Raw genomic sequence first — 15,655 nt, 5'->3', positions numbered from 1 at the left:
CTTTTAAGCAGTCCTGCCATCATATCCTTCAAAATCTTGTGTTGCTTGTCCTGTCCACTTTTAAAATAAGTTTATTTATATTATTGAAATTGGGTAACTGAGTAAGTGGACTAGTCCATTGACCCATTTCTGCAACGATCCAGACTGTAGAAGGTCAAAGTACATAATACAAAAAAAAATTAATAACAGTGAATAATATGTCGTATGATAACAAAAATGCATATCAAAAGTAAATGCACACAGAAAATGCATAGCAAGAAAGTATAGTTGTATATTAAACTTACCATAACAGTAGATGTTCCAATAGATCACTGTTGCAGTAGACTAAGCTATTTGGGTCCTGCCTGAGTGACCAGCCAGCTTTCAAAGTTTAAGGGTGCTGTCAACACGCTATGTCAGGAGCATCGAGAAAGCTGCAGTATAACAAAGTGCCAAACGATTCAGAGTTCTTCTGCCTAGAAAAAAGGCTAGAAACTATAACTATATATAACTATAACTACTCTACCTTCCAGCAGCCTTTTCAAGACTGTGCTCAAATTCCACTTAAATTTGCACTGGCTTTGTCCTTGTTCTAATCCAGACTAACACCCCCACCCTTACCTCCCCCCAACCTAGACTCTTAACCCAACTGTACTACCACCACTACTAACCACAGTCAGAATTAGCTAGATGTTCATTGTGTTTCACTGTTGCAGTCATTACACTTGGGTTATCCTGCTGGCAGGCTACCCACAGTCGGCCTGAAGTCCAAAGTCCTGGTCCAGCGTCGGTTGCTGTCGCCTCTTCCCTGACGTCAGTGCGCCAGGGGTATAAAAGATGCAGCTGACGCCATTTTCTTCAGTCTTTCTTGCCACGCGATGCCCAAGCAAAAGCAGTTCGCAAGTGCCGGTTGGCCGACTCCTGAGATTTTCGAAATAGAATTTCAGATCCGAAGTCTTAAGTAAAGCTAAGTACTAAGCTAAGTACCCCATTGGGGAAACTTTTTTTCTTGCTCCAGACCAATGTCAGAAAAAGTTAACAATTGTATTTCTTGTGGGAAGCAAATACCTCGTAAGGATTTTCATTCTTACTGTATTCCTTGCCTAGGCCCTGACCACGATGTTGCCAGCTGTCTGCTTTGTGCTAGATTTAACCAACAGACTATTAAGCGTCGGTACGATTTTGCTTTTCATTACTTTGGCCGAAGGTTTAATTATATAATGCCGTCGGAACAGCCGACAACTGGAGTTTATAAAAAAGCGCAAGGAAAAGGACAGGCATCCGAGGTCCAAAGCCGATGAGGCCTCTGGTAGGCCAGTCGCCGGTTCTCAGTGAAACGCTTTCGCAGCCCCTGACGCCCGCTACCTCAGAGCCACAGGCTGCTACCAACTCCCACATGGAGTCGGCTAGGCCTCTGGATACTCAGGGTATTGGACACTCGGAAACTATTCCCTCAGATGGGTCCAGAGCCGCTGAGCAGGCATCGGTTTCTGAGGGTGTTTTCAGACCTACACAGTTATATGTTAAGCCAACCTCAGCTTCCAAGGCAAAGACTAAAACAGCTTTAAAGACAAAGAAACAAGTACAGCATTCTCCTGGACAGATTTCCATGCCTAAGAAACAGATGCTTAAAATGGCCGAAGACCTAATTACTTTGATTAGGGGTTCCCATCCCCCTCCGGATAAGAGGCCTAGGCAAGACACAGAATATGATTCCTCTGATCAGGTTTCCAATTCCTCTGACTCCTCTTCAGAACAGGGATACTCTTTGCCTCCCTATGAGGAATCTGATGCTGAAGAATCTATTCCTTCAGCTTCTCCTCCTGAGGATTATTCTTTTGGGGAAACCCTGCATACTATGAGGGAGCATTTCCACTGGGAGAGCCAAGATTACTCAGAATCAAAGAAAAGGCTCAGAGACTTTCTTCTACTACCCCAGCATTGACCTCTTGCTGTTCCATCTGTTCTAGGCATTGTAGATGATGTATTCTCAGAGTCCAGCCTGTCTCCTGACTCTTTGCTTTCTGCACCTGTTAAGTCAGACAGAATACTACAGGGTTCCAGACTCTCATAAATTTCTTTATAAAAACCCTGCTGCTGACCCAGAAACAATATCTCAGGGTCCCAAAGGGGTCAAGGCCTCTACTGCTAAAAACCCTATTCCCTCGGATAGGGATTCTAGGTCGCTGAACAGATGGGGAAAAAAGTTTACACTGCTGCTACCTTAGCTGTAAGGGCTTTAAATTGTCAGATGTTCATCGTGGTACCCTGCTGCAGTCATCACACTTGGGTTATCCTGCCGTCAGGCAGTCCCGCAGTCTGCCTGAATTCCAAAGTCTTGGTCCGGCGTCAGTTGCTGTCACTTCTTCCCTGATGTCAGTGCGCCAGGGGTATACAAGAGGCATCCGACGACATTTTCTCCAGTCTTTCTTGCCACGCGGTGCCCGAAGCAGAAGCAGTTTGCAAGTGCCGGTCGGCTGGCACCTGACATTTTCGATTCGAATTTCAGTCCGAAGTCTTCAATAAAGCTAAGTACCCTGTTGGGGAACCTTTTCTTGCCTCAGTCCGATGTCAGAAAAAGTTAACCATTGCATTTCTTGTGGTAAGCAAATACCTCATAAGGACTTCCATTCCTGTTGTATTCCTTGCCTAGGCCCAGACCATGACGTCACAGGTTGTCGGTTTTGTGCTAGGTTTAATAAACAAACTATCAAATGCCGTTTTGACTTTGCACAACAATACTTTGGTAGGAAATTTAATTATATCATGCCGTCGGAGCAGCCGACGACCGGCATGGATAAAAAACGCAAGGATAAGGACAGGCAGCCTAGGAACAAGCCAGATTCCAAGGCCTCTGCTGGGCCTATCGCCGGTTCTCCGATTTTCAGTGAGGCGCCTACGCAGACGCAGCCCCTGATGACCGCAGAACTGGAACCCCAGACAGCTGCGGATTCTCAAGCGGAGTCTACTAGGCCGACGCAGCCATCTTCATTAGGCCCTCCCGACACCGGAGCAGAAGTAGACCCCGGTGCAGTGGAAACACCTTCGGTTGCAGAAGGTGTCTTCAGACCGACTACACTCACCATTAAATCTTATGCTAAGTTTAAAACCAAAGAAGACTGTACATCAGTCTACAGTTCAAGGCCCCATGCCTAAGAAACAGATGCTTAAGATGGCTGAAGATTTGATTACCCTAATCAGGGGTTCCCATCCCCCTCCTGATAAAAGACTAAGACAAGAGGAGGATTATGCTTCCTCTGACCAGGTTTCAATTTCCTCAGATTCTTCTGAGGAACAGGATTACACTTTTCCACCTTATGAAGACTCTGATGCTGAAGACTCTATTCCCTCAGCATCTCCCCCTGAAGACTACTCCTTTGGGGAAACTTTACATACCATGAGGGAGCATTTCCACTGGGAAGGCCAGGACTACTCTGATTCTAAGAAAAGGCTCCGAGAGTTCCTTTTACTACCCCAGCACAGACCTCTTGCTATCCCTCCAGTTTTAGATGTTGTGGATGATGTTTACTTGGAGTCTAGTCTAAATCCAGACTCTCTACCTCCTGCTCCAGCCAAACCAGACAGATGCTACAGAGTACCTGACTCTCTCAAATTCCTTTATAAAAGCCCTGTGGCTGACCCAGAAACAATTTCCCAGGGTCCTAAGGGAGCTAAAGCTTCTATGGCTAAAAATCCTGTGCCCTCTGAAAGGGATTCCAGAGCCCTAGATAGATGGGGAAAGAAAATATACACCTCAGCAACTCTGGCTATGAGAGCATTAAATTGTCAGTTTCACATGCTGAAATATCAGCAATTCATAATGTCTCAATTAAAACAAAAAATGAGCACACATTCTGAACAGCCCGAATTCAAGGAAATGCAGGATCTGTTGCATGCAGCTGAACAGTTGGGCAAACATACTTTACAATGCGGATTTGATTCATTGGAAGCTTCCTGTAGAGCAGCTGTTACTGGCTCTGTCATACGTAGACATGCTTGGTTAAAAGAACAAACCCTTCCTGATCATGTTAAAGCAAAATTATTGGATGCACCTTTACAGCAGGATGTATTATTTGGTGTCAAAGCAGAAGAGGTTTTAAAGAAAATGGAGGATAAGGCAAAGTCTATGCAGACAGTCAAGAATTTTTTGCAGGTACAACCCCCTCGTTTCAGCAGAAATTGGCCAACAAAAAACTGGTCCTTTCCAGCTTCTGACAGATCACAGAGGGGCAAATACAGACGCCCAAGGGGCAGAGGACAGTCACAAGGCCCTTACAAATCTCACCAATGGGGTACTGCTACCCAGAAAAGAGGAGAAGACAGGCCCCAAGCTAGCAGAAGACAAACACAATGACTCAATCCTCAAACTACCAAGCAAATCTCTCCTGGCAGCTCCCTTGAGAGGAAAATTAGCATTTTTTGCAGACAACTGGCACATCATCACAAAAGACAAATGGGTCCTAAACATTGTCTCTCAAGGATACAGATTCCACTTTCATACCTTACCAAGGATAAAAGGAATGCCAAACCTGCCACCAAATCAATGGGCAGAGGCACAAAAACAAATTACAGCTCTCATGGACATGAGAGCCATTCAACAGGTACCTACACAGGAGCAAGGACAAGGATTTTACTCAAGACTCTTTCTAGTCCCAAGAAAGGACAAAGCATGGAGACCCATCTTTCAATTCTGAACACCTATCTGCAAGTACCAAAATTCAAGATGCTAACACTACAGCAGCTTCTTCCCATGCTGGGCAAGAATGCCTGGCTAGTAACGTTGGACCTCAAGGAGGCATACCTGCATGTCCCTATCAGACAAAATTGCAGAAGGTACCTCCGCTTCATTGCAGGGTTCAACGCATTATCAATTCTCTGCACTGCCCTTTGGCTTATCTACTGTGTCCAGGATCTTCACAAAATGCCTGGCACCAGTAATTACATACTTCAGACAAAGAGGAATTCAAATATACCCATACCTGGACGACTGCCGTATTCAAGCAGAAAGCAAGGACATTCTTTTAAAGCATCTGGCATTTGTCAAACACCTTCTAAGTTGTCTAGGGTACACAGTAAACGAAAAGAAATCAAAAACTAGTGCCCTCACAAAACATAATATTCCTGGGTGCCAGCTTGAATACAACGGCCCAGATGGCTTATCTCACGCCAGACTAGCAACAACAGCTGACTCAATATTTCAAAATAATGGCAACAAAAACCCAACTCCCTGCAAGAAAAATTCTGCAGGCCTTGGGATTCATGGCATCTTGCATACTACTAATACCATTTGCAAAACTGCATATGAGGAAATTACAATGGTACCTGAAAAGCGTATGGACTCAGCACAGCCACAGCTTGGAAACAATGATACCACTCATTCCCTGCCTTCAACAGGAGTTTCTATGGTGGGCTCAGGCATGTCACCTCAACAAGGGTCAGCCTTTCACCTTACCCACAGCCAGGCAAACTATGACAACACATGCATCGGACTATGCCATTGGAACACACATGGCAGGACAGTGCATTCAGGGCAAATGGACTACAGATCAGAGGCATCTGCATATCAATCAAAAAGAAATGCTAGCAGTACAGAATGCCCTAACAGCTTTCAAGGACCTCTTACACCCAGGACAACTAATAATAAAGACGGACAATGCCACAGTAATGTGGTACATAAACAAGCAAGGGGGCACACATTCCTACCCTCTATGCAGGCAAGCAATGACCTTGTGGAACACTGCACTGTCTTACCAGGTTCAATTACAAGCACAATTCCTGCCAGGAAAGAAAAACACATTGGCAGACGACCTAAGCAGAAACATCATGGATCCACAGTGGAAACTAGATCCACAAGTATTTGCAATGATAGCTCAAAAATGGGGACGCCCAGACATAGATCTGTTTGCAAGCCCCCAAAACTACCAACTTCAAAAATTTTGCACAAGGACATTCCATCCACAAGCTTGGAAAGTGGACGCCCTCTCATTCAGTTGGAAAGCATTAACAGTGTATGCCTTTCCTCCACTGCCTCTTCTAGCAAAAGTACTGCTGAAAGTCAGATTAGAGAGGCCACAAATGATACTCGTTGCACCAGATTAGCCACACCATCATTGGCATCCAGTTCTAAGAAACATGGCCCATGGCCCACCATGGATTTTACCACAGATTCCTCACCTGCTCACCCAGCGAGACAGTCAGATTCTACACAGCCAGCTCAAGACTTTAAACCTAGCTGCATGGCAAATTACCTAAACAACCAGCCAACACCTCTATCCAAAGCTTTTATGGATGTCATTCTGGAGGCCAGGAGGCCCAGCACCAGGAAAACCTATTCAGACAAACAGAAAAGATTTTGCACCTGGAACCAGGCTAAAGGCCAAAATCCACTTGATCCAAACATTCCTCAGATTCTACAATATTTAACTGAGATGTTGCACAAAGGCCTTTCCTTTTCATCTATTAAGATCCACGCCTCAGCAATTTCAGCTCATTACAACACGGATCGTCCTTTATTCTCACATCCACTCCTAAGACAGTACCTCAGAGGGGCTAAGAACATTAGACCGCCAAGGAGAGCACCAACACCTACTTGGGATCTCAACTTTGTTCTGGAAAAGCTTACACTGCCGTGCTTTGAACCAGCTTTTTCAGTTGATTTAAAATGCCTTTCATGGAAAACTGCCCTGCTACTAGCAATAACCTCAGCTAGAACAGTCTCAGAGCTACAGGCACTAATGGCAGTGGAGCCTTTCCTCATTTTTCATTAAGACAGAGTCTCTCTATGAACTAACCCTTCCTTTATGCCAAAAGTGGTATCCAGTGTGGCCCTAAACCAAACCATTCATTTGCCCACCTTTTTCCCAAATCCCCAGAACAAAGGAGAAAGACTCCTGCCCTCTTTGGACATCCACAGGTAATTACGTTACTACTTAGATAAAACTAAGGCTTTCAGAAAAACTGAGCAGCTCTTTGTAGCCTATGCTACAGGATCACAAGGAAAAGCTATCTCAAAACAGACCATTTCTAAATGGATAGGGCATTGCATACGTTTCTGCTACACGCATCATGGGAAACTGGTACCTGCTAACATTAGGTCCCACTCCACCAGGGCTACAGCTACATCAGCAGCCTTTCTCGGGGGAGTGCCAACCAAGGATATTCTGGAAGCTGCAACTTGGAGTTCAGTGCACACCTTCACCAAACACTATCACTTACCTCTTTATTCTAAGACTAGAGCTGGTTTTGCCACTGCAGTTTTGCAGGGCCTACTAGCTTCTTCTAACCCTGTTTAACTCCACCTCCCATCCTTAGCTTTGGGATTCAACCCAAGTGTGATGACTGCAGCAGGGTAACACGATGAACATAGTACAGTTTTGTACCTACCATAAATGTAGATGTTCGAGTGTTCACCCTGCTGCAGTCCAAGTTACCCTCCCTCCATCCCCTCTGTACTAGCTGAACTTATATATACCACTCTATCCTATACAATCTCTGTGGTGTATTTGCTTGTGCCTAAAGGTATTGTTTTATTTTTATCTAGCTACATATATATATATTTTGCCTACCTGTTGGGGGCACCTGACATATGGGGCAAGAAAAACTGAAGAAAATTACATTGGATGCCTCTTATATACCCCTGGCGCACTGATGTCAGGGAAGAAGCGACAGCAACTGATGCCGGACCAAGACTTTGGAACTCTGGCCGACTGTGGGACCGCCTGATGGCAGGATAACCCAAGTGTGATGACTGCAGCAGGGTGAACACTTGAACATCTACATTTACGGTAGGTACAAAACTGTACTTTTCATATGCTTAAATATCAGCAATACTTAATGTCACTGCTAAAACATTAAATGTTGACAAATTCTGAATGTTCTGAAAACAAGGAAATGCAGGATTTATTACATGCAGATGAACAAGTGGGAAAGCATACTTTGCAATGTGGTTTTGATTCACTGAAGGCCTCTTGCAGGGCCGCTGTTACAGGTTCTGTTATTAGAAGGCATGCTTGGTTAAAGGAACAGAATCTTCCTGATCATGTTGCAAAATTATTGGATGCTCCATTACAGCATGATACTTTGGTGTTAAGGCAGAAGAGGTGTTGAAGAAAATAGAGGATAAAGCGAAATCTATGCAGACGGTAAAGGATTTCTTACAGGTACAACCTCCCAGATTTAGCAGGAACTGGCCTTCTAAGAATTGGTCCTTTTAAGTGTCAGACAGGCCACAAAGAGGCAGATACAGACGCCCTAGAGGCAGACAACAACCCCAGGGCTCTTACAGGCCCAAACAATGGGGTGCTACTACCTCCAAAAGCAGACAAGACAAATCACAGTCATATAGGAAACAGTCCCGATGACTTTCCTCTGCCAATGCCAAGCACTTATCTTTTGGCAGCACCCTTGGGGGAAAGCTAGCACTTTTTTCACAAAATTGGCACATGATCACCCAGGACAAATGGGTCTTAAACATAGTCTCTCAGGGCTACAGGTTCCACATTCAAACCCTTCCAAAGGCAAAAGGTATGCCAGACCTGGCACACAATCAATGGGCAGAGGCAGAAAAACAAGTTTCATCTCTCATGGACATGAGAGCTATTCAGCCAGTACCAGAGCAAGAGCAGGGACAAGGATTTTACTCAAGACTTTTCTTTGTACCCAGAAAGGACAAAGCCTGGAGACCAATTCTGGACCTGTCTATTCTAAACATTTTTCTGGATGTTCCAGAATTCAAAATGTTAACTCTGCAGCAGCAGCTTCTTGCCCATGCTGGGCAAGAGGGCTTGGCTTGTAATGTTGGACCTCAAAGAGGCATACCTGTATGTCCCAGTCAGACAATCTTGCAGAAGATACCTCAGATTCATAGCTGGCTCAATGCACTACCAATTCTCTGTACTGCCCTTTGGCTTATCTACTGCACCCAGGGTCTTCACAAAATGCCTGGCACCAGTAATTGCATTTTGCAGACAAAGAGGAATTCAAATATATCCCTACTTGGACGACTGCCTTATTCAAGCAGAGAACAAAGACATTCTACTAAGGCATCTGGCATTTGTAAAAAGATTACTAATTTGACTAGGGTACACAGTAAACGAAAAGAAATCAAAACTAGTACCCTCTCAAGAGGTAATATTCCTGGGTGCAAGCTTAAATACAACTGCCCAGATGGCTTATCTCACACCAGACGAACAAAGGCAACTAACTTCATACTCGAAAGCATGGCAACAAAGACCCAGTTATCTGCAAGAAAATTTCTGCAGGCTCTGGGCTACATGGCATCCTGCATTCTGCTAATTCCATATGCAAGACTGCATATGAGGAAGCTACAATGGTATCTAAAAAGTGTTTGGACTGAACGTTGCCACAGCCTGGAAACATTAATTACTCTCATTCCCTGCTTGCAGCAGGAGTTTCGATGGTGGACACAGGCCTGTCACCACAACAAGGGACAGCCATTCACCTTAACCACAGCCAGGCAGACACTAACAACAGATGCATCAGATTATGCCTGGGGGGTCCACATGGCAGGAAAATGTATTCAGGGCACATGGCCCGCAAGCCAAATGCATTTTCATATCAATCAAAAAGAGATGCTAGCTGTACTGATGCCCTGACAGCCTTTAAGGATTTACTCCATCCAGGACAACTGCTAATAAAAATGGACAATACTACAGTCATGTGGTACATAAGCAAGGAGGCACACATTCCTACCCCCTCTGCAGACAAGCCATGACTTTGTGGAACACAACATTGACTTATCAATTGTACCTGCAAGCACAATTCCTGCCAGGAAAGATAAATACTGTGGCAGACGAACTAAGCAGAAACCTCATGGACCCTCACGAATGGAAACTGGATCCACAAGTCTTCAGCTTGATAACAAGGAAATGGGGATGCTCAGACATAGGTCTATTTACCTCCCTCTCACAACTGCCAACTACAGAGATTCTGCACAAGGACCTGTCCCAAGCAAGCATGGAAAGTGGATGCTGTATCATTCAGCTGGAAAACCCTTACAGTATATGCCTTTCCTCCACTTCCTCTCCTCCCCAAGGTACTCCTAAACGTCAGACAAGAGAAGCCAAAAATGATACTGATTGCCCCAGACTGGCCACGCCAGCACTGGTATCCAATCCTAAAGAACTTGTCTCAAGGCCCAGCCTGGGCGTTTCAAATTCCTCATCTACTGGCCCAACAAAACAATCGGATCCTGCACAGCCATCTCAGAACACTAAATCTGGCTGCATGGCGGATGTTATAACCACTCAGGGCACACCTCTCTCTAGGAGGCCCAGCACCAGAAGAAAAATGGAAGAGATTCTGTGCTTGGAACCAGGCACAAGGAATTGACATGCTTGTACCAAATATTCCTCAGATTTTACAATACCAAGCTGAGATGCTGGACAAAGGCCTATCCTTCTCATCAATTAAGATCCATGCTTCTGCCATTTCAGCTCATTACAATACGGACCCACCTATTTTTTTCGCATCCACTGCTGAGGCAGTACCTCAGAGGGGCCAAAAACATAAGACCTCCAAGCAGAGCACCAATACCTACATGGGACCTCAGTTTTGTCTTGGAAAAGCTCACACTGCCTCTTTTTGAGCCAGCCAATACAGCCGACATAAAGTTCTTATCATGGAAAACAGCTCTGCTCCTAGCAATAACTTCAGCAAGAAGAGTCTCAGAGTTACAGGCATTAATGGCTGTGGAACCTTTTATTTTCCATCCGGACAGGGTTTTTCTAAGGACAAACCCAACATTTATGCCTAAGGTAGTGTCCAGTGTGGCTCTTAACCAAACTATTCATTTGCCTACTTTTTATCCAAACACACAGAATAAAGGGGAGAGACTTCTGCATTCTTTGGACATACACAGACAGCTACGCTTCTACTTGGACAAAACTAAGGCTTTCAGAAAGACTGAGCAACTTTTAGTGGCATATGCTGCAGGATCACAAGGAAAGGCCATTTCAAAGCAGACTATTTCAAAATGGATAGGCCACTGCATTCGTTTCTGCTATTCTCAACATCATAAACTAAGCACAAAACAGTTCCAGTAGAATGTCACGATCCACACTTTATTTACTATTATTAAACACAATTAAAACTCAAAAGTTTAGCGCTTTCATCTACATACTGTAGACTTCTTCAGAACGATCAATAAATCCAACAATAGTTCTTAAATACTCTAAAAAACCGCCAAAATTGTGAAATTACATCAATTGCCTTGAGGCATCTTAAAGAGACAAATACCCCATTTTAAATGCTCTTTGCATGAAATATAAGAATAGATAGCCCTAGTCATTGTTCTCAACAATATAAACTGAGTTGCTATCATACTCTAAAAAATCTATTAAAACAATATTTCAAATTAATAAATGTTAGTCATTAAAACACACAAAATACACTAAATACAAATGTTAACATTACCAGTAATAATAAATAATCCATAATTACTAAAATTTGCTCTTATAATAATCAGTGGAATTGATGAACTATTAAATAATTTCATACATAATATTCAGAATATGCAGCTTTTTTTTTTTTTTTTTTTTTAAATGCAGCTTTTTTTAAAAACAATTATATACATAAGTAAGAAATTATATACAGGACTATTAATGAATATTCACAAATAATACAGCATACATGTGCATCATATTTAATCAAATTACTTGTAGAACATGTTATTTAAAATTAATATTTTGTTTTCTCAGTTTTTCAATTTCTCAACAAGGGTTTGGTAGGTATAGATTCATTTAAGCCCGGGGGTATGGCAGCATTCAACCTTATTTGCCACTTGATTTCTTTTTCAGCTACTATTGCTTTGATGTCGCCCCCCCTGGGATTATGCCTTATAACCTCCAAGATGCCAAACACAAATCCACCACAATTAAGATTGCCCAATAGGTGCTTTGACAAGGCATTGTTAGGGTCCTTTTTACGTATACAGTAAAGATGATCATAAATTCTCTCACGAAGTCTCCTATCAGTTTTTCCTACGTAAAATGAACCACAGGTGGAACATATTGCCAAGTAAATCAAGTGTTGTGTTTGACAATTCCCTTTGTTAAAATAAATTTTGCTATGTAGAATATTGCCCAGTGTAATACTTTCTTGTGTATTAATACTCCCACACTGTTTACAATGACCACATTTGGAAGTACCACCTTTCCCTTGCTTTGATTTCAAATGGAATTCATTATTCATTCTTATTTCAAGTATGTTTTGTAAGTTCCTATCAGTTTTAAATACAAATATAGGCTTATTTCCCAGCTTATCACTGATTCCATCATCACTAGTTATTATGTTCCAATTTTTGTCTATAATCTGTTTAACCTGACTGGCCTGCCTACCATACTTTATTATGCATGCTTATTGAAAGCTTTTAGCATGAGGTATTGTTTTGTAGGCACCATTATTGACAGTAGTTAGAACATTAGGTGGTCCTACACCCAACACTGGTGTATACTTTTTCCCCCATTCCTTGATGACATAACTAGTAACATCCTCTACCAGGTCCTCTGGGTAGCCTCTGTCCTTAAATAATCTTCTTACAAACTGCATTTCATTTAGAAACTCTTGCCTGACCGTAGTCATCCTCGCAACCCTAATGGACTGGCCTTTAATGATGCTCTTTTTCTGGGAGTATGGATGATTGCTATTATATTCAAGATAGCTGTTACAAAAAGTCTCCTTCCTGAATATCTTAGACTGGAATTGTTGGCCATCAGAATATATATATGCATCTAAATAGTTAATACCTGAAACTTCAATTTTATATGTAAATCTAAGGTATGTTGTACTGTTATTAATATATTCTATAAACTGAATAAACTCCTCTTTTTCACCCCGCCATAGAATGAAAATGTCATCCAAATAGCGTACATATAGTATCATATATCTATGCCATGGTGAGTTAAGCACAAATTCTTTTTCCCAATCCAATAACACAAGATTGGCGTATATGGGGGCACATGCTGCCCCCATAGCCACACCATTGTTTTGCTTATAATACTCACCATCGAAATATTGGATTGGGAAAAAGAATTTGTGCTTAACTCACCATGGCATAGATATATGATACTATATGTACGCTATTTGGATGACATTTTCATTCTATGGCGGGGTGAAAAAGAGGAGTTTATTCAGTTTATAGAATATATTAATAATAGTACAACATACCTTAGATTTACATATAAAATTGAAGTTTCAGGTATTAACTATTTAGATGCATATATATTCTGATGGCCAACAATTCCAGTCTAAGATATTCAGGAAGGAGACTTTTTGTAACAGCTATCTTGAATATAATAGCAATCATCCATACTCCCAGAAAAAGAGCATCATTAAAGGCCAGTCCATTAGGGTTGCGAGGATGACTACGGTCAGGCAAGAGTTTCTAAATGAAATGCAGTTTGTAAGAAGATTATTTAAGGACAGAGGCTACCCAGAGGACCTGGTAGAGGATGTTACTAGTTATGTCATCAAGGAATGGGGGAAAAAGTATACACCAGTGTTGGGTGTAGGACCACCTAATGTTCTAACTACTGTCAATAATGGTGCCTACAAAACAATACCTCATGCTAAAAGCTTTCAAAAAGCATGCATAATAAAGTATGGTAGGCAGGCCAGTCAGGTTAAACAGATTATAGACAAAAATTGGAACATAATAACTAGTGATGATGGAATCAGTGATAAGCTGGGAAATAAGCCTATATTTGTATTTAAAACTGATAGGAACTTACAAAACATACTTGAAATAAGAATGAATAATGAATTCCATTTGAAATCAAAGCAAGGGAAAGGTGGTACTTCCAAATGTGGTCATTGTAAACAGTGTGGGAGTATTAATACACAAGAAAGTATTACACTGGGCAATATTCTACATAGCAAAATTTATTTTAACAAAGGGAATTGTCAAACACAACACTTGATTTACTTGGCAATATGTTCCACCTGTGGTTCATTTTACGTAGGAAAAACTGATAGGAGACTTCGTGAGAGAATTTATGATCATCTTTACTGTATACGTAAAAAGGACCCTAACAATGCCTTGTCAAAGCACCTATTGGGCAATCTTAATTGTGGTGGATTTGTGTTTGGCATCTTGGAGGTTATAAGGCATAATCCCAGGGGGGGGCGACATCAAAGCAATAGTAGCTGAAAAAGAAATCAAGTGGCAAATAAGGTTGAATGCTGCCATACCCCCGGGCTTAAATGAATCTATACCTACCAAACCCTTGTTGAGAAATTGAAAAACTGAGAAAACAAAATATTAATTTTAAATAACATGTTCTACAAGTAATTTGATTAAATATGATGCACATGTATGCTGTATTATTTGTGAATATTCATTAATAGTCCTGTATATCATTTCTTACTTATGTATATAATTGTTTTTAAAAAAGCTGCATATTTTAAAAATAGCTGTATATTCTGAATATTATGTATGAAATTATTTAATAGTTCATCAATTCCACTGATTATTATAAGAGCAAATTTTAGTAATTATGGATTATTTATTATTACTGGTAATGTTAACATTTGTATTTAGTGTATTTTGTGTGTTTTAATGACTAACATTTATTAATTTGAAATATTGTTTTAATAGATTTTTTAGAGTATGATAGCAACTCAGTTTATATTGTTGAGAACAATGACTAGGGCTATCTATTCTTATATTTCATGCAAAGAGCATTTAAAATGGGGTATTTGTCTCTTTAAGATGCCTCAAGGCAATTGATGTAATTTCACAATTTTGGCGGTTTTTTAGAGTATTTAAGAACTATTGTTGGATTTATTGATCGTTCTGAAGAAGTCTACAGTATGTAGATGGAAGCGCTAAACTTTTGAGTTTTAATTGTGTTTAATAATAGTAAATGGATCGTGACATTCTACTGGAACTGTTTTGTGCTTAGTTTATGGTGTTGTGAGTTCCAGTCATTTTGTTGGCTATTCTCAACATGGCAAATCACTGCCTAAGGGCATTAGGCCACATTCAACCAGAGCAGCAGCCACTTCAGCAGCCTTCCTCAGAGGAGTACCAACCAAGGATATTTTGGAGGCTGCAACTTGGACTTCAGTGCACACTTTTACAAAGCACTTACCTCTTTACTCTAAATCCAGGGAAGGCTTTGCCACTGCAGTTCTGCAGGGCCTCATAGCCTCTCCTAATTCTATTTAGGCCCAGCCACCCAACCTCAGCTTTGGGATTCAACCCAAGTGTAATGACTGCAACAGTGAAACACGATGAACATAGTACAGTTGTGTACCTACCATAAATGTAGATATTCGAGTGTATTCACTGTTGCAGTCAAGGTTACCCTCCCACCATCCCCCTTTCCATCCCCTTTTTTCATTACTGGGACTTATTTGTACTTCTCTATTCTATACAACCTATGTGGTGTATTTGCTTGTAGTTGAAGGTAATGTTTGTTGGTGCATGCTTTTTTATAAGCAGAATTTTTAGCCTACCCTTTTGGGGGCACCTGATATCTGGGGCAAGAAAAACTGAAGAAAATGGCATCGGCTGCATCTTTTATACCCCTGGCGCACTGACGTCAGGGAAGAGGTGACAGCAACCGATGCTGGACCAGGACTTTGGAATTCAGGCCAACTGCGGGTAGCCTGCCAGCAGGATAACCCAAGTGTAATGACTGCAACAGTGAATACA

The 15,655-nt window shown here is 41.7% G+C and overlaps 1 protein-coding gene across 1 annotated transcript in view; it reads left to right on the top strand.

The window, feature by feature from the left end:
- Window positions 1–15,655, top strand: part of GTF3C5 (general transcription factor IIIC subunit 5) — a 761,534-nt gene that overhangs the window by 500,685 nt on the left and 245,194 nt on the right. The window lies entirely within an intron of this gene.

The sequence above is a fragment of the Protopterus annectens genome, chromosome 16.part0 (assembly GCF_019279795.1).
Source record: "Protopterus annectens isolate FY-2018-M chromosome 16.part0, PAN1.0, whole genome shotgun sequence".
Taxonomy (NCBI): domain Eukaryota; kingdom Metazoa; phylum Chordata; order Ceratodontiformes; family Protopteridae; genus Protopterus; species Protopterus annectens.
Note: the sequence above shows the minus strand (reverse complement) of the source record. Positions and strands in the feature narration are given on the sequence as shown.